Source organism: Pipra filicauda, unplaced genomic scaffold (genome assembly GCF_003945595.2).
Source record: "Pipra filicauda isolate LSUMZ 115617 unplaced genomic scaffold, ASM394559v2 scaffold1_size10287979_pilon, whole genome shotgun sequence".
NCBI classification, from domain to species: Eukaryota; Metazoa; Chordata; class Aves; order Passeriformes; family Pipridae; genus Pipra; species Pipra filicauda.
In genome coordinates this window covers 8,846,108-8,873,780 of record NW_024104310.1, presented here as the reverse complement: position 1 = coordinate 8,873,780, position 27,673 = coordinate 8,846,108, and positions in this window count along the sequence as shown.

The following is a 27,673-nucleotide window of genomic DNA, read 5'->3' as shown; positions in this document are numbered from 1 at the left end:
AAGCCAGACACAGAACAGACCCATAAACACTTCAAGGCAAAGAGTAAAAATTCCCCTTCTGAAATTTCAGCTAGGCAATAGGGACAAAATGAGATTTATTTGGTCAGTAAGGAAAAAATCTATTTATTCGTAAAATGGAGATGTGCATTATTTTACACTGTGGAGTACTGTTGCTCTTAGACAGAGAGGACCCTGATTTCAGAAACCAGTTTTAAAAGCACTGATATAGAAATATGAATAATTTTCATAGTCTAACAAATCAACACCAGTTACTTTACAGCAACTGGCCTGTGTTCATGCTTTTAGTTCCCAGTGAATGTAAGTTAAAAAGTCCCTTTTTTATTAAGTGTGTTAGCACCATTTCCTGTCAGGTCCCCTAAGAGGGCTGCACATACCTGGGAAACAATCATGGTACAGCTGACATGGAGTGACTTGGTACTCTCTGTTAATGCATTCATGTGTCCAAACCTTTCCGTTGCTAAACATTTGGAGGGACAGACACATCAGAGCTATCATACTGTGATTAATATACTGGTGGGCCAGGCCAAACTAATTTTCTCTGCAATAACTTCAAGCATTTTTGCAAAGTGGTGTTCTAAGCACACTCAATTTCATCATCACTATTTTCATGAAGACTAAACTTCTGTTGGAAAGTAATTTTTACTCCTGTTTGATACTAGGACTGAAAAGGCTACAAAACTAGAAAACGTTGACTATTTGGGTGAATTACTAATTTCAGATTTCCATAGTTACACAGTAACAACTAAAAAAAATTAGGCATTAAACTTCTATTGACTTCAACAGATACTAAGCCAAGACTTCTTCATAAAAATGTTAACCTAGTTCAGTTTCCACACTTCACAGCTAAGACAGGGTTTGTTTAGAATATAGTCTATGGGACAGATCTGTGAGTTAAAGCAGGTATACGTTCAGATGTATGACTTCAGCTCGTACTGTCAGCTACTGTGGTGGTGCCCACAGCAGCACTGTCAGAGATCTGCTTCTTTAGCCTTCTGTGCATACAGTGAGGGTACATGTGCGAGAAGCTGCATTGCTCTCATTCACTTTTCATCCCTGCCTTTTTGGCCTCCCCAAGTTGGGACACAAGAAATAATAACTCAGCTCGTTTCAGCTCAAAGTTGCTGCATTTTCTTTGATGGTTAGAGTAAGCCACATAAGAAGCATAAGCTACATAAGAAGTATAGATATGAGAAGTATATCTGATTAGGAGATGCACATTTTATTATAATTTACAGTACTGCTTGTTCAGAAGCATTATTGTGAACAGTATCTAACATTTCAATTTTTATAACTGTCATAAACCTTGATCCACGTACAACCACTTATTCTTTCACTGTATACTTTTTAAATAATTTGACAGACTTTCTATCAATACATAATGAGGGAATTTTCCATCATTCAGAGAAGAGGTACAGTCTGTTGTGTTCATAACTGACACCTTCATCGGAATAGTGCTTGAACTTACATCTCTCCTCTTCCAGTTTAAAGCCATTCCACCCTGTCCCATCATTACATGCCCTCTCCAGCTCCCTTTTAGCCTCTTTGAGTAGTGGAAGGTGATATGTGACTCCCTGAGTCTGTCTTCATAGTAGAGGAGCTCCAGCACTCTCATCATCATCACTACCCTCCTGTGGACTCATTCCAACAGCTCCATGTACTCCTTATGTATATTGCTGGCATGTTTCTCATGAGACTCAAGAATCTACTGATTTGCTTTGGTTTAAAGATTGAGATGCCAGAGAAAGACGTGTTCTGCAGAGGTAAAGATAAAGATCTTCTGCAGGGGTGGCACAAAAAGAAACCTCTATATGCAGTAACTGGAAAGATAAATGGAGTGACAAAGTTATATACTGGCACATCATCTGAAACTGATAAGTTACAAGCAGCTAAACAGTGAAATCATCCCCATTTTGTCATGTCCACTAAAAACTATGTGTGGCTTTGGGACTTTTCAGGGACCACGCACTGAGCCAGCTGGAACTGCTTGCAAAGAGCAGAAGTTGATGTTAAGAAAGGATGATCCACCTGAATTCAGCCTCTATGGCTGGAAGTGCTAATTAACAACAAGAGAACAAAAACCAAAACTCTAAAAGAAAGTCTGAAGTACTGAAATATATTGAATCCCATTAAAATCATAAATGAAATATGATTATTGTATTCGGAGGGCAGTGCATAGCAGCAAAAAAAATGAAAGGGCAGTGAAGGATAGGAAAAATCTCAAAGGAATCAAAAATATAGGTGAAAGATCCCAACTGACCCATGATTCCTACCCTACACAAGTTCTCTTTGCCCTGAGGTGCAGGTAAAAGGAAGGTTTATTGCATTTAGAGAGTGAGCTCCTGACTGTTTCTCACAGTATGACAAAAAGGCCACAAGAATAAGCAGCCTGCCAAACAGCACACCACACTTCAATTGTGTAACTCATTGCTGTGATATATCACGCAAGCCAGAATAATAAATGGATTAAAAAACAAATTAGTCATAAGCTGTATTAATGGGTGGCAGGTCTACTGGCGGCTATTAAACACAAAGGTTAAAATATGTTTAAGATTAAAAGACTAAATCCTTTGCAATTCCAGAGCCTCTTGTTATTTCCTGAAATACACTGGATAGGTGAGACTTCAGTTTGCTCTCAGACAATAGCATTTCCAAGAGCCACAGCTCACGACATCTTGCTGGTGATGGATTGCGGTCGCACATCTGTTCCCATTCCTTCAGACATGCCTTCTGCCTTTGATGCCCTTGATCAAGAAATCTCTCTTTTCTCTGGTATTTTTGGTTCACGGTGACTCTGAAGAGGTTTGCTACCTTCTTGGTTTTGGGAAGCTCTTAGAGCTTCACAAAGGGTACCTACCTGTCCAGGGATACTTTTAAAGAAGCAGGTTGTGAGCCCAGTTTTGCTTCTCTGGCCACTTTATTCCTCATTTGCTGTTTTTGTTTTTGGTTTGCCCCATTTCAGATGACATCAATTTGATCCCAAACGTTAGACATTAAAACAGGGGTGATATGCAGCTCCTGAGAGCCCCTTCTGCCTGCAGTCACTTCCACTGCCCCAGTCCTGCCTCCACACAGACATGGCACTGACAGTTTCAGTGCATAAAACTCTTCTTAGTTTTGGACCCCTATTTTCAGGGAAAATAGCAAGACACTGAAAAACATAGGAAGCATCACAGAAGATAACTGACACTGTGCAGGCGAGCAAAATGTTTCCTTTTAAACTTGAGGCACACACTCTAATCTCCCTGCCCTGCGCTTGGCTTTTGCTGCTACCAACCTGTTGCCTTCACTGTTGAGAGCTCCGAGGTAAAATGTAATGCATGACTTCGAACCTCTTCACCATAACAAAGAGCTAAATCAAGGCTCTGACTCACATTTCACAGTCCATTTAAGGATGGCTGATGTTTAGGCTCTGTGCCTCTCTCCTCACAGAGATATCCAAACTGAGCTTAGAGCTACCCCTGAACTGCCACAACTCACAGCCCCAGAATTAATGTAAATCACCAACAACGACAGTTTATATTAATGCCCTGGGCTTCAGCAATCCTGGTTTAATTGCCTGCAAACCTGAAAACAGAGTTATGTAGTTTGATATCACTGTGGAAAGTACTGGTTCCATCCCTTCCCATGCCCTGGGCTGTGTGATCCATGGGAGTCACTCTGCATGGAGCCTTATTTATTTGGCTGCATCGAGGTCCTTTGGCTCTCCTTTTGGGGCATGACAGGCTGCTGGGGCAGAAAGCAGTGAAGCTTAGTCTATCTTAAGCCAGCTATTAAACTACATTCTTTATCTGACAGTTTTACAGGCCAACACAAAGAGAGACCAAGGCACCACTTTTTGCCTAAAGAGGCTGTTTTCCTGGGGTGTGTATTTCAGACAAGCTCTAAGACTGGAGTGTCTGGGGTTTGTGTTTGCTATTGTCAAAAACCCAGAGAAGCAGTTATTTTTGTCGGTCTTTTTGTTACTGTCTGCAAGGAAACAATAATCTTCCAGATGAAAATCCAAACCAGGTTGCTTGGAGAATCCTGTAGAGAATTCATTCTGCTCAGCTTCAAAAGTGCAATAAAAAAAAAAATCACTGTTGCCAGCAAAACAAACAACACATATTAAGCCTTTTTATCACCGTGTCTAATGTTTTACTAGCTGTGAAATCCCATTTTCCAGGATGAACTGTCTCAATAGACTTCTGAAATATCCTGGTAGTGCTCAGTGGCCATTTGAAAGAGGAATTCTGTTTCAGCCACAGACAACACACAGAAGTCAGATGCCTAAAGACAGCACAAGACACACAGCTCCATTCAACCAGCTTCAGATAGCTCCACACCTCACAAGTTCGCAAGTGTCTTAGCCTGTTATTACAAGTGTCACAAGTGTCTTAGGCTGTTATCTTGGGTCACTGTATCATTTCTTGACTCAAAATTCACCCAAAGTGGAATCCTTGGAGTTCTTGCTATTTCAGCTTTTCCACTGATCTCAGATTTTCAAGGCAAGTGTGTAAGGGACCAGATGTTCTCCACAACTGTGAAGACCAGTTGTGTTTGAAACATGCACCAAGTTCTTCATGCTTTAGAAAGACCTTTCAATGGCTACAATCAGTTAACTGTCTATTAAATGTGTATATAGTGCTGGTACTTTGCCTTTTGTGTGCCTGCACTGGATCATGGAGGAGGGATACAAAGGCAGTTTTATTGTTCCTACTAGATATTATTAATATGATAGTCAGGAGAATACATCTGCAGCAATGCTACGCTGCATGAGATGCTGTAGAGAGAAGCAGTTAATCAGAGTTCTTGATGCAAGGAGCTTACATCTTAAGTGAAAACCTCAGCCCAATATTTATCCCCTGGGTTGTTTTTTTTTTCCTGAAGCACACAAGTAATTTCTTCATATATCTGAACAAATCAAAAAGGATTAATTCTCCAACTTTCTTCTATGTTGGGAATGCTGGTTTGGGGCAACTGGATATATTGAATCTATTGAAATGAATGCATTGTTTCTGCATAAATAGCAAAATTATGAAAGACTTCAGAAATGTTACAGTAATGTTTGTACAATAAAAAGAAAGAAGCATGAAGACTGGATCAACTCTAATCTCACAAGGATACACCACAAAAATTTTAAACAACTATTCTCACTGTTTAGGTGACTCAAATTGCAGAGTTTTCTTCCAGACTTTGGCTCTGTGACCATTTGAGGAGTGCAGCAGGTTCAGGGTACCCAACAGCAGCCCAAGTAAAACCTCATTTGGTTTCCTATTTTCTGGATTAAAAAAGCAGGAGTCCAACCTCCAGCTTTGTCTTTCCCAGAAAAAAAAAAATCTCAGATGTTTGTATGAGAGCTAAGGGGCAGATGTTGCTACTCAGTTTCCAAATTTCAGTATAACAGCATGTGTTACAGCATGATGCCAGGTGCGGGTATTGGACTCCACCATGGGTACATCTGCTAAACCCTGGCCAGTAAACCAGCAGAGCTACACTGTATTGCAACAGGAGTTACAGTTGTGCCTTGCAGCCAAGAAGTCATCTCATCAAGTCTACAAAGTGACTTTCAAAACAGGAGATTGAAGTATTTTACTAATAACCAACAGACTGTAAATCAGGTAAAAAGATTTCTAGACGCTTTATAAGCAAGAGAATGGGTTGTCCGGGGAGTGTATGAATGTTTAGCACTAGACATCTTCAAGAACAAGTTTGACAGGAATGTCACAGCTAAAGGTGGTCCTGCCTTGAGCACTGACTGTACTGTCTGACCTCTGGAGGTCTCTTCCAAAAGTACAATGCTATGAATTTGAGAAATCAAATTATTTCTCTCAATGATTCCTCCTGGGAGTTCAGGTTAGACCTTACCACTCAATTTCCTTGCAGGGAGTTGTAACTCATATGTCTTCCTTCCACTCTGTGGACACACTAAATGTGCAGCACACAATTCACACAGTGCCTTAAACATCACTAATGCTGAGAAACCTTAGTCACCACCCTAATGCCATTCTAATAACAATTCACCTCTTCTTTTTCTCATCAGTAATATCATGTTTTATGATCATATCACGACTGTTCTATTCTAATTTATTATCAGAGGAGAGTTTAACAGCAAGAAGCATTTAGTTGTAACACCACTGAAAAAAAAATCAAACAGAACCAAGGAGCTTTTAAGGGGAGCGACAGATATCTGCCTCTCCTCGCATGGTCCTTCTAACACCCTTTGCTCTGGCCTTGGCAAATGTAATTCTGCTCAGTCATAGTCCCCACATGATCTTGACAATATATTTTCCACACCATTTTTTTTCTCTTGACTCCATGTATTTTTCAGTCACTTTTCTCCCCATCAGACACAAACCTCTTCACTGTCTTTCCGTCTTCTTAAGTGTCTGTCCTCAGCTTAGCCATTGCCTACTTTTCACCAGAGAGACGGCATTTCTCCCTCCAACTGGCCAATAAAATTCCACTGCCCACACGGAACACTTGTCTGTATTTCCAGACAAGGACCTTCATCACCATTCTAAAGGCAGAAGCCAGAAACTGCTGAGAGCCTCTCCCCACCTCTGCATGTAAACAAAGATAATTTTTCTTCCAGAAACTGCAGGGAACATGAGGCCGTTTGGATGCTTTGAACTTCTGAAACATTAATTGAGTAGGAATGTTTGAACGTGGTTCAGACAATGAAAGCAGCAGCAAAAAGCCAACCTTATGCAGCATCTTCTTGGCATTAAGACATCCATGAAGGCAGTGATGATCAAAATAACCTTTTAAATATAAGCTTAGAAGTGCTTGAATCAGAGTGCCTCAAAATAGAAAGTGCCACTTCAAATAAAGCAGTGAATCAGAAACCTCAGAAAATAGTAAAACTATCTCAAACATTACAACAATTTATAGAAAGAAATCAATTCGTGGATGTGGGTTGGAAGGACATGAATCTTTTGAGAAGAGCTGACTTTCTTTAGCATTTACCCGTAGAAAGGTAGTAAGGCACATAGGAAGGATCAAATTCTGCTCTCTTTAAAGCATGCCAATCCATTGCAACTCTCAAGATCTATTTATAGGAGTGGAAGAGAATCAGATTTAACTAATGCATCCATTTGGGGATGTAACAAAACAGGAGTGACTGAAAAGTGCCAGAACCAGTGGGCTTTCTCTGCTCTAATCCCTTCTGATGAGGTAATCCAGCAGGAGACAACCTTCATGTACATGGAAGAGAGAGTAGTGAGCCAACTTCATCCACTCCCTTGTTCCCAGTAACTGTTTTGGGTGGTGACGAAATTACCAGATTTATTTTAAATTTTTGGACACTTCCAGAAAGTTATAACTTTCACAAAATATGTGAAACGTGTCATATCCACAAGGCTAAAGTCTCCAGCTCCTTCCAAAAGCATGATGATCCTATTGCCTTGAGCAAGGCTTGCTGTAGGTAGGTTGGGAAGGGCTGCAGGGCTGGGAACTACCTCCACAAAGATACAAGCAACTTGCATTTTCTCTTCATCCCTCTGCAGTCTCCTGCTGTTAACACTCAAGTTTTTTAACATGTCACTCCCACGGAGGACCACAAACAACCTACAACTAAAAACAAACAAACCACTTTTAATTTAAAAAAAAAAGATGAAAAATGAAGGATTAAGCCATTTAATCCCAAGACAAAAGCTAATCTTTATTTTTAGTTCAATTTCCAAAGTGATCTTGAATGTGTTATTTTTACCCCAGCCTTCTAAATTTTGTTTAGCATTGTATTGATTGGGCAGTATTTGATGAAAGGCACTTGTGGGCTGTGAGTTTCTCTTACATCTTTGTCACTGGTTCATCTTTCACTAAAAAGTTTGGAGCATTCTCCTCATCTTTGATTCCCAGAAAGCCATAAAAAGCTGCATATTCACCACAGAAAAAAAAAAGTGTTATCACTGTGATGTAGATAAACCATTTGCAATACGTTTTTTAATGTAAATAAGTAAAATAAGGCAAAAATACATTTACCTGTATAGGCAGGAGTAACTCTATATATTGGTTTAACTGTATATATTTATCCTTTTATTTATTTAGCTGTATATATTTATCCTTTTCTCAGGAGTCAATTTCCTGTTGTTTAAGTTCAATTTTGAACTCACTTTGGCAGGATCTTCACTCAACACTATATATACTAATTTTCTTTATGTTTGCAGTCATCCATTCCACAATCCCAGTTGCTCTTAAGAAAGGTTGATATACCCAAAATGCAGCAAGGTGAGCCTTTCTCAAAGGGAATGATTTTTCACAAGGTGCACTGCATCACAGAGCCTGCCTTCTAAATGTATACTTAGGTAATAAGTATCCTAATTTTCCTTTGTTACTGAGTAGGTATTCCAGAGTCAGATGCAGAGTTTGACAAAATAGAACACCCTACCCCGTAAGGGTCATTTCTGAGCCTGCCTGTGAGACCTGAATTTTGGGAAACACAGATAAATAAGTAAAACCTCCAGCAACTTGGGGCTGGACCTTTCAGCAATGTCTGTGGTGCAAAAGACAGTGCCAGGTTGAGCAGATGGAGGGGGAAGACAGAGTCAGATGCGTTTTCTACCCCACTCACACAGAGATTATTTGTGCCAGACTCTTGCTGCCGTGGGAAGGGGACAGAGGAACGTCACAGCTGGGAGTGGGAAGAGGTGAGTCCTAGGGAGACCAGTGTGCTGCTCACGATGGAGGTGGACAACACTTCCTCTCCCCAGTGGTAGATGTCATAATACCACTCCTCCTTCAGAACTGTCACAAGCCTGGCTGCACAAACCACTACTGTGTGTGACAGCGCACGGACCACAACCATCTTCCCACACTGATGTGTGCCATGCTATCCCTTGCCAAGAAAATCCATAAAAAACATCCAGCTAATGCAGTGATGTGCTGAGGAAAGTACCTTTAGCTCATCCAACTGAAGAGATGACTGCACAAGAAGTAACGAGGGCTCAGAGGTCAGGAATGGAAAACTGTCCTTCTGTGAACTTTGCTGGCATTAACCTGTGCCACTGGTCATGGCAGACTCTTGTTTTCACCTACAGATGAAAGGTGAAAGATGAGCACTCTCTCGAGCTCTCTGATTGTTCTAAATGATCGTTTGCATTTACTGAAAGGGGAAAAGAAATTAAAATATACCCAGTTATGAAGTGAAGATGAAAATATTCATTGTGTCGAATAATTAAAGAGCCTGAAATCATGTCAAGAATAAAGCAGGAATTCAAACAGGAAAAAAATTATACTCAGAATAGTAAACAGAGGCCATGATTTTAATTGCAGATATGCAGCAACCTACCACAAGGCAAAGTGGGGAAAAAAAATCTGCTTTTACACATTCGGCCAGTGAATGGTACAAGCTTCGGAGTGAAGTAGTTTTAGTTGTAGTTAAACCAAGACCGTGAGACTAGAAAACACTTAAGACAGTGGGATAAGACATTGTCCTTTGAACACAAATGAGTTCGGTTCAAATCTTATAAAGTATAAGTAAAAATGAATTAACTTACTCTTTGTTGGGCAAAGTCTCCATTTAATTTAGTGTACAGGGCTCTAATTACCAGCCTTTGCTCTGGAGAAGGTCAGTGGAGGAGCTGACAGGCGTGTGTGAGACATTTTCCATTTATTTATCTGTTGCTTTCTGAGCAAGTTGCAATCTGTCAGTAATGGACTTCTCTGCCCTCACAGCACTCCTGTATAATAGGGAAATGCTTCTGCCTCTGTTTTCCAGCTGGGACCTGAGGATTGAGGTCTAGTCCACTTACGGACTGGGGCACTGCAGGGTTGAATGTTACCATAAGCCTGTCTACAGGGGTGAAATTCAGGGTATTACCAGATGGAATACTAATTCAAGAAGAAAGTCTAAGTCAGGTCCTTCTGACAGTAGTGGGGTTCTTATCTGTACCTCACTGTGAGAGAGAAGCCCTGTGCCCTGGTCTTTGCTCCCAGGGTTCCCAGACCCAAAGAGAGGTGTTCCCAGTAGCTCTATAACACAGGTCTCAGGCTGGCTTGGTCAGGAGAGGCCAGAAAAAGTTCTTTTTCCTCCTGGACCCTCACTTCACAAAGCAGTGTACATAATTAATTACCATATTAAAAGGCAATCATAGTAGCTGTGCATAAATTAGCAGTCTTCCCTTAATTCTGACTTTCCCTAGACTCTGTGTACCTGATTTTGTGATCCTAGTGATGGTTTCAAGTAGTTTTTACAAGTTTAACATAAATACACATTCCTATCTTCATGCCACTTACGGCTTATACAACCTCAGTGGACCATTGTTATTAACTAGTCTGGCTGCAACCATCTGTTTTAACACAGGTCACGAATTCCAGGCAATGTCTTCTGCACACACACTCTAACCTTTAGGTAAGACTCTTCTTTCTGAAAGCCATCTCATTGACCCTTCCCTTTTTTTGCACCTCTCCTGGGAACTGGCTGCATTTGAAGCCTGAGTTTTACAGATTCTGCTCTGGACAGACTATTAGGCCCATGAGGTACCTCTTTTGCATGGTAGATTTGGCAGTAAGTAGTTTTAAATGCAGCATTGCAGCTCATTTACTAGCTTGAAAATGTGATGATATCTCACCACTTTGCAGAGGAAAGCAATATGATCAGGTTGTTAAAAAAAAAGGAGCTGCAAAAATGAAAAATATGAAGAAAGCTTCTTGAGAAGATACTCCCAATATGACTCAGAAAGCAAACACTGGGATGCTCAGTTATAGCTCTGGCATCTTGTGCTTCCCTATTTAATATACAGCTCTTTACAGCTTTACCTGTGCTGTTTGTCTCTAGCTAAAAATACATGCAGTCAGCTCCTTCTTAAAATCCTGGTGCATGAACTACAAAGTCAAGTACTTAAAAGTGGGGCTATGTCTGAACATTTTGTCCATTCCATCCTGTCCCTTCTGCACTGCTGTAAACTGACACAGAAAAGTAACTCAGAGGTGTAGAACCCCAAGAACCATCTCAAGTGGTGACATCTGAAATGGAGACACTGAGTTGCCTGAGGGATTTTAAGTGTTGTTTCCTTTTCATCTTTGGAAACTGGATGGTGGCAAAAGCATCACCGGATTCCTTCCTCTCTATTTACAGCAAATAGGCTCCGCTATCCTCTTTTTCCACTCTCATCTTCCCTCCAGAGGCTGATTCCAGAGGGGGCTGATCATGGTTTGCTTTGCACACATCAAAACAAGTTCTCTGATTGTTAGCCCAACTTCAGAAAAGCTAGTCAAGGATGGAGGATTTAATTTCTAATTGCATGAAGTGTATTTATAATTAAAACCAATGCAGCTGAAGTGCTGATTCCAGAGTATTAGCACATATTGTGTTCAAAAAGTACCAGAAGTAGAAGGCACATCAAGAGAAACCAATGTAGTACCTAGGAACCACAGAGGATATTAGAGGACATTTCCAGATGAAACCAGGGGATTTAGTAGCATAAATCCTGTTGCGACTGAGGTACCTGTTCCTAAACCTCTTAAGTCAGCTTGTAAATCTTCATGGTCAAAGTAAAGTTTGTTTTCTGTGCCTTTTTAAATCTTTGCTGCTCGGAGCAGCACCACAAATAAATATTTAGTGTGCCAGTATGTTGCTAAATTATTCATGCTTTAAATTCATAAATGGGAAAGACAATCTTCCTGGTTTTACACGCTCTTCTGGAGAAATGTGTTATTCATTGGTGATTTTAATTTCATATGCATCTTATTTGTCAGTCAGTGCAAAGCAGGGTTGGAACATAGGGGGAAAACTGACAAAACATTTTAGAGGTATTTAATTTCACCCTACTTCTTTTCATTATTCACCAAAAAAAAAAAGTAAAAGGTGTCAGCTAGACCTACATGAAAATATTTTGGATGGTTATAATGCTCATAAAATTGAGACACATGATTATTAAACCGGATCAAAGCACCACCTTTTTTTCTTTTTTCACTATGGCGACATGTAAGAGCACAGTGGCAAAGGTGCACTCCTCCTGGGCTGGATGCTGCCCACCCACTGAAGAGACAAGCTGTGCATATCACATAAGGTGGAGTCAGGGAAATGGGAAATCAAGGGACAGTCACTTATGAGGGATGTTAAATGAAATGCATGTGTCAAATACAGTGACCTGTTCATGGTGGGCTCTGGGGGTCTGACAGAAGCTGCAGTCTGTGTGTCATGGGAATTAAGTAGGATCAATTAGCATGAAAGTGATGGTGCTGATCCCATGCCAGGAGAGCATTGTGATGTTATCTCTAAATTATTACATTTCCAATTAAGTCCTGTTTACAAGTAGAGTGTTCTCATTTACTCACTTTTAGACTCCTAAAATCCAGCCTGAACAAGAAAAGCAAGTTGGGACCACCCTTTCCGAAGCATTAGTAAAATATTCAGTCTGTTGATGCTCTCAACAGGATGAGAAACCCCAACAGTCAAACTGAGTTATATCTCATGAAAGGTGCCTATTAAAAGGATAAAGAAGAAAAGATACAGGGCCAATATGGATTAGGAGGGGACTAAAGTCCTAGACAAAATATGAAATAAACATTATGTTTCTTGTTTTCATAGGGAGGAAGATGCAGGATTGCTTGTAAAGTCCAGGCAATGAAAATAATGGAGCACATGTAGAAGAGTACAGTCATATCTCAGGTAAAAGCCAAGTCCACAGATCTTACACCTAGGGCACTGAAAAATTCCTAACCCACAATGCTGGAAAAAAACCAACACATAAAATCTAACCCCAATAGCAAGAACTAAAAAAAGCTTGCTCAATTGGGAATAGTCCCACAAGAAAAATAGCATGGCTGCAGGGAAGAGAGAATTCAGCATGAAAATAATCACTGTGAGCCAGGGACTTTTCAGATGTGATATTTCCAGTAATGGTACAGCAGGACAGGTATTTTCTCACAGGAATAAACAAATCCCTGTCTTTAATACTTCACTGTAGAACTTCAGACCCCTGTGCTCTAGAACAATAAAGATGGTTTGGAAGAAGTGCTTAAGATTTGCTGTGCAATTCTGTGAGACAACAAGTCTGATATCCTCTCAACTTAAAGTCATTTATCTTACGTTTAACTTGCTTGGTTTAACAAATAGAACAGAGATGATCATTCTGGATAATGGGAAATGAAATGATGGGTTGGGTATAAATCACAGAGGGAGGACTCAAAAGAAGTGCTGGAACAAGGAAATTTGGGCTGAGATCATATGGCATTTTCTGTTAGAAGAGTGAGGATTTTAAATTGCTTTCTAGTAATGCAGGAAAGACAATCTAGATGATCTCAAAAAAGAGTTTATCAGACTATGAGCAGGATTTAAAATGTTTGCAACGGTGAGAGGTGTCTGGACTTGATGACCCAGAAAGAGCCACTCCTCTGTCCTTTATTCATGTCCAAAACTGTCTTAGTCACCCTTCAGGGGTAACATAGTCATCCAGACACCTCTGAAAGCTACATGATCAGTGAAAAGGTTCCCAGCCAACCCCTCCTTTAGCTGTAGGTTTCATTGCCTCTGTGAGTTTGCAGGCACAAGAGGCAGAGGTGGGAGTAGACTGGATGGATGAGCTCAAGTCTATATCACAGATGCCTGTGCCCAGTTGTGTTGTTGAGAGATGTAGGCAGACAGATTCAGAGACTCCTGTATGGTCATACAATGAGAGTGGTGAGACACTGGCACAGGTTACCCAGAGAGGCTGTGGATACTTGATCCCTGGAATTGTTCAAGGCCAGGCTAGATGGGGCTTTAAGCAACCTGCTCTAGTGGAAAGTGTCTCTGACCACGGCAGGGGGGTTGGAGTTAGATGATCTTTAAAGGTCCCTTTTGGCCTAGACAACCCAAACCATTCTATGATTCTATAATTGTCATAACTCTGGTAACAAGAAATTCTGGTGTACCATTACACCACCAAAACAACATGATTTCCTCTGGGTGGATTTGTTGTGCAGGTATTAGATATGGTTTTGCAGTATAATCAGTCCTTTAGAAAATGCAAAACCTGATCTTTCCACCTTGCTTATGCCCTTCTAATGTATACAAGAGGTAAGAAATTTTCTTTTTATGTCGGGGCTTTTCAGGTCAACTCTCCTCTTTCCCAGTGACATCTTTATCTATGTCCCACAAACTCAAATTTTTTCGTAACTAGTTGTTCCAGAGTTCAGTGTGAAAATGAAGCACACAGGAGCACTGTTCTTGTGTGAATTAAGAATTTCCTAGAAATCCTTTTTGTCATCCTTGCAAAATAACACTCCATACCTACCAGACAGGAGCATGAGCTTCAAGGACATCATCCTCAAAAGTTCCTAAAATACTGCCCACCAAGTGACCTCTCAAGCCCCCCAGATACAGAAATGGTGTAGATCTGTTTGCATCTGAGTTAATACATCCTGTGGGAATGCAAGATAGGTCAGCTGGACCACAGCATGAGCAGCTTTACGGCTGCCAGACCACAGCTGGCATCGCCCCACAGTGCTGCCCTGTGGTGTGTGTGGTGCCAGCATGGGTCACTGATGGCCCTTGTCTTCCAACCTATCCCACAGACTGACATGCCAAAACTGAGGATATTGAGGCACAAAACTAGTTGTGAAATCACTCTTCCAGTTTTGAAAAAGTCCCTGGAATGAAGTGCCTGTGTTTCAGGTTGCAAAATCTTGACCTTGACTGTCAGTCAATGTTTGCTTGTGTTCAGTTTGCTCAGCACATGCCCATAAAGGCTCAATCACAGTCATCCCCCAGTTATGGCTTTTGAGGTCCCAGAAGTCCTTGACACAGCTGGTCACAACATCCCTGCTGCTTTTGGGCAGCACAATTGGGTGAGGTACACCTTCCTGTGGTCCAGAAAGTTTGGAAACTCTTCTCCAAAACCCATTCAGTAAACAACAAAAATCCTTTTTTGAGATGCTCAGCCTGCAGGATTTAATTCAGATTGATCTTACAATACCAGCTTCAGAAAAAGCCCCTTGTTCCCAAGATCAGGACCTAGAAGTTGTGTTCACAGTTAGCGAGAGACAGTGCTCTGCAATACCTCTAACAGGTTGGGGGGCATCTGCAGTGCCACTTCCATCAGTGTCCTTCATATGATCATTTATTTCAGTAGTGACTTAAAAAGCATTCACTGGTAATGCAAAAAAAGTTGTATAAAGACATCCCAACTAGAGTGCGAGACCACTAAAACCTCCTAATCCTGACAGAAGACTTTAAAAGATCATGTCACTTTAAGAGCTGAATGGAGGGATTACCTCACCAGGAGGCACTCCAGGTAGTTTCTTTTCAATATTAACCATCTTTCCCAAATGCATAGAAAATGCTTGCAATTTAGAATTAAGGACTGTGAACTGGATGTAGCTTTGATGGAGTTGTATTAGAAACATCAATTCTAGCTAGCAGTCAATGCTTTTCCTATCTGCTCACGCTGGGTTTCAAATTTAGGTCTCAGACAGAAAAAGAGATATGTAAAAACAAAATGTGAAAACAAAATAGATTGTACCCTTAAGTTTTACCCACAAATCAAGAATTGAGCCAGACTACGAATTCAGACAGAAGAAGCAGAAAAAATGGGGATTTTAGTGCATGTGTCTTTTCCTTAAAATCCTGTATTGGTAAAAGTGAAAAATAGAGGGATAAAACAACAGTTTTACATCAACTTTATGATACTACTTCATATTCTGAATCAGGGATTGGCATATGGCGACAAAGGTACTGAAGGAAAACCAGCTTGTATTTTTCTCTAGTGCAAGGAAACAATGGCCATTGGGGTATGGTATCTGATGACTTATGGAGATAAAAATAATGCCAAATTTAAAAATGAAAACCCTAAAGGTGCAAGCTCTTACCGTGCAGAGACTGACAGTGACAGCTCTGAATGCTTTCAACAAGAACATATGTAACCACTCACTGAAACAGAGCTGGTAAGTGTTGACCATCTTCCAACCTCTAGCTGCTTTTTACCATCCCTCCTCCTTTCTACATCCTCTTCCTTTGGGAAATTAAAGGCGCCCTCTCCATGAAGTCAGTGTTTAGAGCCAACACACAAGTAGACTGGCAGCAGAGAATCTTCAACTTTCAAAGAGAACAGAAAAAGTTCCACCTGACTCTAGAAGAGAAAAACAGAGCAGATAAAAATAATGGTGAGGTTAAATACGGAAATAGCAGGAGATTTTGCTGACTTGAAAGGGAATATTTAAAAATATTTTTGGCATAGTAAGTGGATGCAGAGTTTTGGAAAGATGACTTGAGGGAAACTGGGAAGAATATGAAGCTTGATGGTTACCTCACTTTCTAAAGGCTGCAGTCCAAGTTCCAGCCATCAGTAAAGCCCTGCAAACATGGCCTGACCTGTGCATGGGCACGGCCCCGGAAGACCTGCCTGCCCTGAGCCCTCCTGTTTGGCTCAAGCACTGCAAAGAGTTCACTGAACCCAGCACAAACTTAGTTGTGGTTGGGGCAGCAATGGCTGCACGTGGCTTTACCAACAGTAAAATATATTCTACATTGCCGTTTGAAGGCTACTCTGTCAGCTTCTAGTGAAACACCAGAAACACTACTCATGAAATACTGCCCCAAACCCAGTGAAAAATTGTGTTTACCCAGTGGGAACCAGGCATAATAATAAAACCAGTAACAATGTCGATCTTGCTGGCATTTGCAAACCTCCCCTTCGAGAATTGCCACACATTCTGCACACATTTCTTAGTTATACATAGTGCTTTTAGGACTTAAAATGCATTGGACATAATTTGCTGGTTTAGATGGGTTAACTGTGTCAAGCACATGTTCAGTGAGTGTTCTGTAATGCGTGAGGATGGATTCCTGAATAAAACCTCATAATCCCAACTCCCAGACTTGCCACAGCCAATGGGTCATTTCTGTGGTTTGCTAGAAGGTTGTATACAGGTCTGAGAGTGAACAACTGAGGATGTACATGGCCAGTGTACACAAACAGGAGGAAAACAGCATTAGAACCAAAGAGTGTAAGTATTTTCCAGTCATTCCATTGCTTTCTGCTAATCCACATTGTCCAGCGGGACTTTCCTTAATGACCTCTCAGAGATAGTACTGCTTTCAATCCTTAACAACAAGATCATAGAGCAGAGTTCAGCACAAGTCACCTACAATTGTAAAATAGTGGGTTTGTGTTAACTTGCTTCTTTGTTGAGCATTTGTACCAAAGTCAACTGTCAGTCTAAAGCTAAAACTTCATAATCCATCAGTCTGGTCACATTCCCAGTACAGTATTTCCCTGTTGAATCTGAAAGCACTATGAAAAGTTGAGCACAGAGGAGGGGAAAGTGGTTTTCCTGTCTGCAGGAAGCCAAAGAATTTGTGTTCCTGAAGAAGACAACAATTAAAAAAGCTGCATAGTCATCAGGAACAGCAGGCATATGTTCTTCAGATAAATACAAGTGTTAGAACATTTTGGGGGAGGAGCAGAATTGCCCAAGGCTCCTCGACTTTGCAATCTGTCAAGGAGAATCTTTATCAATAATTTATTGAGAGGAATAGTTAGCAAGACTCATGCAAGCTCCACACACTTAAAGGGAACAGATGCACTGCAGTGAGAGGACCAGACTGTGCACACGGCTGCTTGGGGAGGTATTTGATTAAAGGCCTGGCTGAAGGGAAAACAGAGGTTTAGAAGAATGTGGGGAGGGTTTCATGCTGCTCTACATGAGCCACTCTGGGCAGAAGACACCCTTTCTCTGCTCTCCCTTATCACTAGCCCATGATTGGGAGAATAGGGTGCAGCCTTTCCACACCACAACCTTCCCTGAAAATGTGGAAAAACTGAGATTAGAATTGCCATATTTTGCTTGGTAATCAGGGTCTGGGAAAGCTTCACTCCTACATTTTGATGCACATCCTTGACAGTAAGCTCTTGATGCTCTATACAGTGACTGTATGAAGAGTAGCAGGCTATGTTCATGTTAGGGAATGAAGGAGCCCCAAAGCTCTACAGCTGCAGATTTGGAGGGTCACTTGCATCCCTGTGTGACAGCCCCAAGCTTTACCTCTGTTCTAAAAACATCGATACTTACATGAACTCAGCAAAGAGTCACTTCTACTCCCCTCAGCAACAGTCATGGGACCTGGCATTTTTGCCTGTGCTATGAGTTAAAAGAATGAGAAAAAATGTCATTGTTTTGGTCTTTGAAAATGACCATTTTGCTTTGTGGTGGAGACTTGATTTCCTGCTCTACCACAGGCTTTCTATGTGCCCTTGGGTAGCTCCCCTATGTCATCTGGGACCTGCTCCTGACAACAGATGCGATATTTGAGTACCTGCTGGCGGAAAGGGAAAGGGAAAGGAAAAAGAAAGGGAAAGGAAAAGGAAAGGAAAAAGGGAAAGGAAAAGGCCAAAGGGAAAGGAAAAAGGGAAAGGGAAAGATGACATATTTTTCTAGGGCAAAAAAATAGTCCCCAAAATGAAAGAGGCAAAATCACCACCTTCCCCTACCTCTGCACAGGTCAGCTCTGATGGTGGCGCGTAACAGCTGCATCAGCATGGGAAACTGCTGGTGGCTCCCAAGTGAAACTGGTCCTGCTTGGTGCCACACTCAGGTGTTCAGCTTGTGCTGAACACAGGGAAGTGGTGCCACAACAAACAAATATCAATCAGCTTGAATGGCTGCTATCTTTCCTACAACCTACTATCCAGGCAGCAGGACTGTCCCCTATGGGAAGTGCTTTGACATGGGATGGTCAAAGGAGGTGTTAATGGTGTAGATAGGGAGACATGAGGATTTGGAGAGATTGAAGTGGCCAACAATAGTTTATATTAATAGTGTGGGTTTCTAAATACACTCCCATGGGAGAGAATGGGGAACTTCACAAAGCACTGAAATGGAGTCAGTGCTGGGGGACAGGGAAGGGCAGAGAATCAGATTTCAGGAAAGAAATACAGAAACAGCAAGAAGACAACAAGGACTGCAGGTGCTTAAGGGCAGCAGCAGCTAGTTTGGATCAGGTCAGATCTATCAGTTCAGGAAGACTCTGAAATTGGATCAGGTCATACAAAGCCTGCCTCTTCTACCAAGCATGAAATGGAAATTCTGTATTTTCATTGCCATGAAATTTGCATTTAGCTTTGTCTGCTTAGGAGGATAGATGCTCGTTACTACGCTTCAAATGTCATACCCCTTTGGAGATAAACACTGAATAACTCTGTGGGAACTGAAGCTCACAGCTTCCTTCTTTTGTAGCAGAATCAAAGTACCCAACCTGAGTAGGTGTTAAGACTCTCACCATGCATGTCCTTTTCAACAGGAATTTTAAATGTTTGGTGTTTCTTGGGATCTGGCCTGAAACTCAGTTTTAAGCAGAGAACCAAAAGACTGCAGAAATGTTATTTGATAGTGACCCAGAGGAGTTTACATTCCAGGGAGGAAAGGAGGTGCCACAGGCAGGAAGCAGCACTGTGTTTCCATCCTCATTTTCCTGAATGCAGAGAGCTCTGTCCCATAAGAAATTAGCATGTTATTAATCTAGGATAGTAAAAATTAAAGTGTCTTTAAATAAGTGTGTTTTGAGGCATTCTAACCAATCCCAATTTTCAAGCAAAGGTGGTTAAAAATAAAATATCCTGTGCCTAATACACAAAAACATGTTCTAAATGCAAAAAAAAAATCAGAAAAAAAACCACCAACACAAACCAAACAAACCTCCCCCTACAAAAAAAAAAAAAAAAAAAAAAGATATCAAGAAAGCAATACCTAATTAGGTTTTAGGGGTTTAGTTTTAGGGGTATATTATGGTACTGTACTACATAGTACTGGAGTACTCTTCTGAACTAAGAGCAAATTATTCCTTTTTCTATCAATGATGGATTAAATCATATAAATGCAATTACATCGCAACAACTCATATTAGAGGAAATTAAGTAATACAAAATATTATTTATCTTTTTATGGCAGACAAAAGTCTTACGAATCAAAATCACAAATTATTATTTAAGCACATTGGTTATCTTGTAAGAAGAACAAACATGTAGTTGAGATGGAGATCTCCGTGACCTTCTATTCAGACTCTAAGAGTGAGTTGGGTTATTTTAAAGATGCTCTAAACTCAGGATACAAAAATAATTCTTTGTTGTCATGGTTTGCTTGCAGTCCCCTGCAGCTGAGCCAGAAAGGAGGCAAGAAACCAGCACAAATCAAATACCTTCACTCAGTACACTAGAGAGGGCCACTGCAGCAAGTGATTTTCAGAGATATGTGAAGTCACAGTATGATGGGAAGGGACACAAAGCAAAGCCCTGATAACTGATCAGGAGATGCATGTTGTCTGGGGTCTATAAGCTGCTACTCAAAGTTTTTTTGCTCGGACATAGAAAGAGGACAAATTGATATTGTCGTCAGTAAGACCCTGAGGACAAGTTGAGTGACATCTTTTAAGAACCTGGGTCTCAGTTCTTATCCTCCAGCAGTTCAATCATCTTCAAGTAACCTCTATCACTAGAATGGCAGTGTAACTGCTGTGAACACAAGCTTTTTGCCTGGACACCAAATTCAAGAGGAAATCAGCCTCATCACATTGGTTGGCAAAAATTTGTGGTGTAGAAGCTTAGATGTCAATGAACACAATTCTTTATTCTAGAAATTACCTTGTTTTCCTTGAGCAATGACTATCAGCAGCAAAACAGTTCTGTCTTTTTTTCTTGATACATTTTCACATCTTCGCTGAAAGAAATTTAGATACATGTTTCAAAATTTCTAAGTCTTCTAAGGTTTTTATACAAATGACTGAATAAAAGAGGGAGAGGAACTTTTTATGTGGGCAGATAGTGATAAGACAAAGGGCAACAGTTTTAAACTAAAAGAGGTGAGATTTAGATTAGAAATTAGGAAGAACTTCCTTACTGTGAGAGTGGTGAGGCATTGGAACAGGTTGCCTGGAGAAGCTGTGGATGTCCCATCCCTGGAACTGTCTGTCCAAGGCCAGGTTGGATGGTGCTTTGAGCAACCTGGTTTAGTGGAAGGTGTCCTTACCCATGGCCTGTACAGGTGGAACTAGATGACCTTTAAGGTCTTTTCCAACCCAAACCATTCTATGATTCTATGACTCCTGTTTGTACAAACTTCTCAGGTCAGCAACTCAAAACAAGGAGAAAGTTCTCAAGTGTTCAATGGCATGATAAGAAACAATTGCTCCCTTCCAGCAGCTGCTGCCTTCCGTTTCTCAAGTGTTGCTCCCCTCTCTAAGTGCTGTCTCCAGAGAAGCACAAAGACACGTTCACATCCTTCCAAATGAAGGTTGTGCCACTACTGGCAGCACAATTTAAGAGGATCACTGGAAATAAGGCTTGGTCTATTCAGTCTCTGTACCCTTGGTATCATTGCTTTACAAAATTAAACCTTCCCTGTTTTTACAGCTGTGGGACCATCCAAAGATCCTAATTAAGACCCAAGGTAGCTGGTGTGTGTTTCAGACAGACCTGGCAGCTCTTCTCTGCATGTCACAAAAGGAACAGACCTGTTTCCACAAAATGATAATCTTTTTTAGCTAGGAAAATTTTGAGATATGTCTGTAAATATGTTCTGAAACACTGCATACAACTAATATAAATAAAAATCATGAACCTGTCTTTGATCATCTTTAGTAGCTCCCTATGTAGGGAGATACCTGAAGCCCAGCTGACAGGGGGTGTTTGGGGAAGATTTGAATGGTAGCCCACTGATTCCAGTTCACAGAAGGAAAAGTCTGTGTCTACTTCTGTAAGTGATATTTATAGATTTACTGAAGGCTGAAATAATTCAGATATTCCTTGTTTATAAATATCCCAGTACTATGTGGGCAGATGATAAATTAGATTTTGAATTGTTTTTATTTTTATTTTTTATGAAGATGGATGCACCAAGGAGAGCTTTGTTATTAAATTGAGGAAGAGAGTAATTTTAATTTACAGATCTGCCAAGGGGCTATTTGGAGCACTAAATTATCCCTGTAGATCTCTAAATGAAATTGTATTTCCCTTTCATATTACATTATTCAGATAACTGATAACTTCATTGAACTGCGGACATAAATGTTGTACCTAAATTAACACATAGTCTAAGCCAAAGTCCACCAGCGTGACTGCATGGCCAGACCCAATCATTGTGTAAAGAGGTGGAGATCTATTGAATTCTAATCATGAGGGCTGGGTTTCTCATCCAGGGAGTCATGAAAATTTAGTGAGTTATGGTAGCAAGTTGTCTGTAAGCCTCAGCTATTGGATTAAAGACCAGAGATGTTAGAATTGATAGAGTGTGAGGTTTTTTAGTAATCATAAAAGCAGTGCTTGACCTGCAGTTTGTTTTCTCTACTTAGCACACTGCCTCCTCCCGACAGCAGGCACATAAACCAGAACATCTCTTGCAACTGCATACCTGCCTTTATGCCTCCAGAATTCATTGTCTTCTCCCAGTGACACACAGCTCTTTTGGACATATCCTTGGAAGGTAGGATGCTCAGGGTTGTACTCCCTGATGGATGACATGCTTTTAGGGCTGGGGAGAAACGTGTGTAGATTACTCCAAAAAGTATCACAATCCAAAACCCAGTCAGCTAGTGTTCAAACACTGCCACAAGAGCCCAAAAAACATCCTCAGCTGAGGACAGTGAATAACAATTCATGCGGGAATTAGTTTCCTACATGCATCCATGACATCACCCGTTCCTCCTTAAGGTGGAGGAGTGCAGGGCAAGAAGGGATTTCCCAGATCATTGTGTCTTGACCCTGCTGTTGCAGGCAGCCAAATTACATGCCATCTTCAAAATAATTTAGTTTTGTATCCTGACACTATCCAGAATCTGTTCCAGAGTCTCTCTCCTCTGATGGTTAGACATTTCTAACTAAAGGATATCCCTAGCTAGTCTATATGTGTCTGTTCTTTCACCTCATTAATCTTCCCTTCTCTGGTGCTAAATACCCATCCTGTGCATTTGCTCGCCCTCACAGATTTACTGACAGTTGCCACACATGCTTACCCTTCTTTTACTAGGTTGCAAAATTTATAATCCTCATCTCTCTTTTCATAAAAGACACTCTCTTGCTCCTATCCACTCTACTTTCCTGCCTCTATTGGTTTGTGATTCATCTCACTTAAATGTAGATGGGCAGAATTTTTCATTTACATGTTATATAGAAAAATGCTACAATTCCTGATGCCTGACCAGTGCCTTACACAGCAGTGTCATTACTTACCTCCCTGTACCATGTGTGCTTGTGCCAGTGCAGCCTACTGGGGTATTTGCCTTTTCATAGCCATACCACATCTGTGGCTCATAGTCACCTTGTGAAGGAAGACATTTATCTTTCCTTACCATTTCTCCTTCATTTGTCCACTTAGTGATCTTGTGAGGATCATTGAAAGAGATTTTCAGTAACTTCCCTGAGACTGATATAGCTCCTGTCAACTACTAAAGCCTCCTTTTCAGTCATTTCCTTACTCATTGTACAGTTTTTGCACTGGTCCTCATGTCTTCTGATTTTACTTACAGTTTCCTACATGACACTGTCTCAAGTGGGTTTTGATTATTTATACAAGGTAAATCCCATGGACATAATCTCTTTCTCAGAGAAAGGTATCAAGCAGCACAACATGTTGTCCCTTTGATAAACCTGTATTGGTTTTCAGTCTGCTTTCTGCTCACCTCCATGTCTTTGATTGTTCCTTGTTTTCACACTGATTCAAAGACATATTGTACAGTTACAATCAGATTAGTAATGTTTGATTTTCTCTATCACTTTCTCTGCCTTTTTTTTTTTCTTCAGTGGCAGTACTATTCCCCAAGAGTTGTAGCATATGCATTTACAGAATTGCTGCTCTGAACGCAATTTCACCCTTCTGGCTTTTGGTATTGCAAGACAGTGATACTCCAGTCTGTCCAAGAGCAGCACATTAATCTCATTGTGTTCACTATTTCCCATATTCAGCACTGTATTTTCTATACATGCATTCTCACTGGCCAGCACACCTTTACTTCCACATCCAGCCTCATCCATTTTTTGAAGACTGATGCTAGGCAAAAAATTAGGTTTTGATCTATATTTTGTTTACCCTTGAAGATCATTAAAACCTTTTTTTTTTCTTGTCCACACTAAGCTTGAGATCAAAGGGGAAGTCCAGTGGTTATCACAACACAGACAAGAGAGAAGAGACAATGCAGAGCTGCATTTAAATGTAATCCTCTCTTGCTGAGAACTGTCCTGTTTTACGGATGAAGGATGATCCAGCCACGTAGGATTTCATTGCCTTTTCTATGATATATCAGCACATTCGATGTTACAGCCCTCCCACCTGTCTGCTTTAGTTTATTGTCAGCCATTACCTCACAGTGCAAAGCGCAGCCTAAACTGAGCTCCTCATAGCAAATACCTGCCATTTCAGAGGCCCATAAAGTGCTGTGCCTAAGAGGCTGTCTGAGTAAACTGTAAGAATGCAATAAAGATGACTGGAGTGCAATTACAGTTGCTAACTCAGCTTTGAAAATGACATCTTAAGTCAGGATCATCCAAAAAAATAGACAAACCATAGGCTGCAAATGGGAAATCTTTGACTCCTCAGCTAACTCTGCCCTGGCTCTGTGACCTTGGGCCAATCTTTTACCTCTCCAGGCTTTCTTTTCCTCTCCTACCTTGCATCTTTAGACTGCTGGATCTCTGGGGACAGAAGTAGATTTTGCTTTCATTTCTTTTTCTTGGATGATGCTTCTCACAACACAAAAAAATATACCAACCCCCTCAGGTTCTGTTTCTCTTTTAATCCTCCACCCACACATGAAAGCTGAGCTATTCTCTCCCTGGCCTGAGTGCTGTCAGGAGCAGATGCACACCTGGGAGTGTGAGCTTTCTGCTCAGCACACGGTGTGTGTACAGAGGTGGGAGCAGGGCTCCAAAGGAGAAAAGGGGCTGGCTTCTTCACAAGCCCAAACTGGAACTTTATTTGAAGTAAACCTCGGGGGAACAAGAGCATCTTTTTCATCCTTTAAAGGGCTTTGAAGGTACAGCACTCCTTTCTGCATCGTGCCAGGGGATTTACAGTAGAGTAGGTTTCTCTCACTCTCACAAGGAATAGGTACTCATACCTTCTTACTAAATTGCTTAAGGCCCTTCAACCTGCTACCAACTTCCCTTGGTTGATGCTGCCCTTTCCCATATTGCCTGTCTTTGCCAATGAACATCACGTGCCCCAGGTGCTGGGGAGGTGCATCTATGTTGATGTTTCTTATCCTCTAGCAGCCATTGGTGCCCTGTAAGATATTAGAAACTCCTTCACAAAATCATTACTAGAAATAAAGCTCAAATGTGCTTTTTTTTTAATATGTTGACCAAAAACTTAGCATGAGAGCAGTAAGTAATCACTGCACATTGGCCACATTTTTGTTTAGTACAAAAAGCATTGCAGCATCAGCTCATATGATACCTGGGGGATTTTTCTTTTCCCAGAAGCTTCCATAGTTCCTTGATCAAAAGGGTAGTCAAGATGTTTTGACCTGTTCCATCTACCTATGCCTCTGGCTTTAGCTCCCTAATAGCACATCTCCACACCTGAGATATGTATTTGCTCTCCTGTCTTCTCCCTGCAGAGTAAGTCACCTCACCACACTCTCTACTTTCCTTAGGAGAAATTCATGAGCAAGTGTGAAGAGACAGATGTCTAAGGAAAGTAAGATCAGCCCTGCCTGATGAGTTGGCTCAAGTCGAGCTCAGCCAAAGTCCTCAAATGCATTGAACACTGAGAATCTCCACCCATTGCTAAATTTTGTCGAATGGTCCCAATCTGCTGTGAGCAGGTCTGTGCAATGCATGTTGGTGGCAATGTGACATTTCTACCCCTGTTAAAGCACATTTTCAGGTACAGTGGCGTGTGGAGATTGCATTTTCAAAGGCAGAAAGCTTCCCTTCTTCATATCATTGCTTTTCAATAGATTACTGAGAACTCTCCGATGTTAAATTTCTGGGGCTGATTTCTGACATAGACATGTGAGATTTGCTCCTTCAAGAGTCGTTAGCAAGGTTTGAACCCGTGACCTGTGGAGCTGAACACAGATCTACACCTTTCAAACTCAAAGCCGAACTTCACCAGCTGCATTAGGCTCTTATCTTCTTAGACAACAGGGATGCATGACGTACACTTTGAAGGCACCTGCAAGTTCTCCTGAAGCCAACTATCCGAGGGCAAGGATTTGGCCTCTCAGTATTTTGTGGATTTCCTTGCTCAGACCAGTCAATTAAAACACAGTGACATTTGCTATAATACTCCCCTTTCCAGCTGTCTTTTAGGGTTTTTCAACAGGCTTTGGTGCCCAGCAGGAGCTAAAAAGGGAGCAAGTGTCTGACATTTTAAATTCAAGCAGCCGTGACACTTGCCGGATCAGCCCTTCTGAAGTCAGTCATGTAACATTCCCCTCATCCACCTACCCAAGCAGGTCTGACTGGAGTGAGTGCTTTTGCTGACAGAATAAGTTTTCTTTGGTAAATTTGTGATTTGTGTAGTATTTATTGATGAGAGTCGAACTGAAGATGAACCCAACATAAAATCTTTCCCCATAAACATAAGCCAAAAGAGAAAGAGAAAATAATTAAAAAGGAAAGAAAGAGATAGACGTTAACTTTGTGACTTAGACCAAGTCCAGTAGGAATATAACAGAGAACAAAGATATTTTGAGTTCTGAATGTATGAGATTGAGCTGTAGAATGCCATTGGGACACTACTGGTTTCTATCAGGTCAACAGCACCCACTGATGAGTTCTTCAGATTTCCAGAAACATTAAAGCACTGAACATAGTGGGCAAGATGGAAGAAAAAAGGGAATTGGAAATAGAAAAACACCACCATGTTTTTGTGCCTGCCTAACAGGGGTGATGGCCACCCTCTGAATGCTCTTGCAACAGTAGAAATTTGCCCGTTTAATGGTGCATTCCCCAATGGGTCACTGTGGTTCTCTTCAGTGCATTTCACTGCTCAGCCACGTATCAACTCGCTTGTACCTTCTCTCATAGCTGATCTGACTCAAAAGGACACTTTGCTGCCAAGAGGTTCTGGGATAAAGGCTCAAATCTACAAGCTGTGGAGCCAAGGGATGATTTGGGGAGGAAGAAGGACTCTGCTTTATCTCCCTTTCCTCCTGATGCTGGCAGGGAGGTTGTCCTCCTGTTTGCATAGCTGAGTATTTCACATAAGCAGGAATGATGCTGACACAAGCTGAGCTCACTGGGTCCAGCTCTGGAAGTCTTGAAGTGTCTGTCCTCTGCCTCCTTGTGCTGTCACTCTCTCGAGACACCAAGTGAGGGCTCAAGATTCATCCCAAGTTGACAAAGTGCTGCCTCTTGATCTCTTCTCGCTGTATCTCAAGAAGCAAAGCAGTACTTTTATCCTCTGTACCACAGCAGGGCCATCACTTCTGACACAGAGAAGAAAAGTTAGGTGCTCAGCTGAACAGCAGAGTTAATTGATTGGAAAATGTTGAGCAAGATATTCCTTGTTAATTGATGAATCAACAAGAGCCTTTGCTCTTTTTTTTTTTCCTCAAGACCAGTTCATTTTTGTTGAAGAAGACGAGAAATCAAAATCTCCAATCGATATCTGAGTAGAGGAAGGAGACACAAACCATGCTATTCCTATATGTGTTCTTGCATGGTTGTTACTCAGAGTGGTATCAGACATGGTTGAAAGAGTCCCTTCCCTCCTAACAAGGAGAGCATCCACAGGGCATGCAGTAGAGGGACTCGACTAC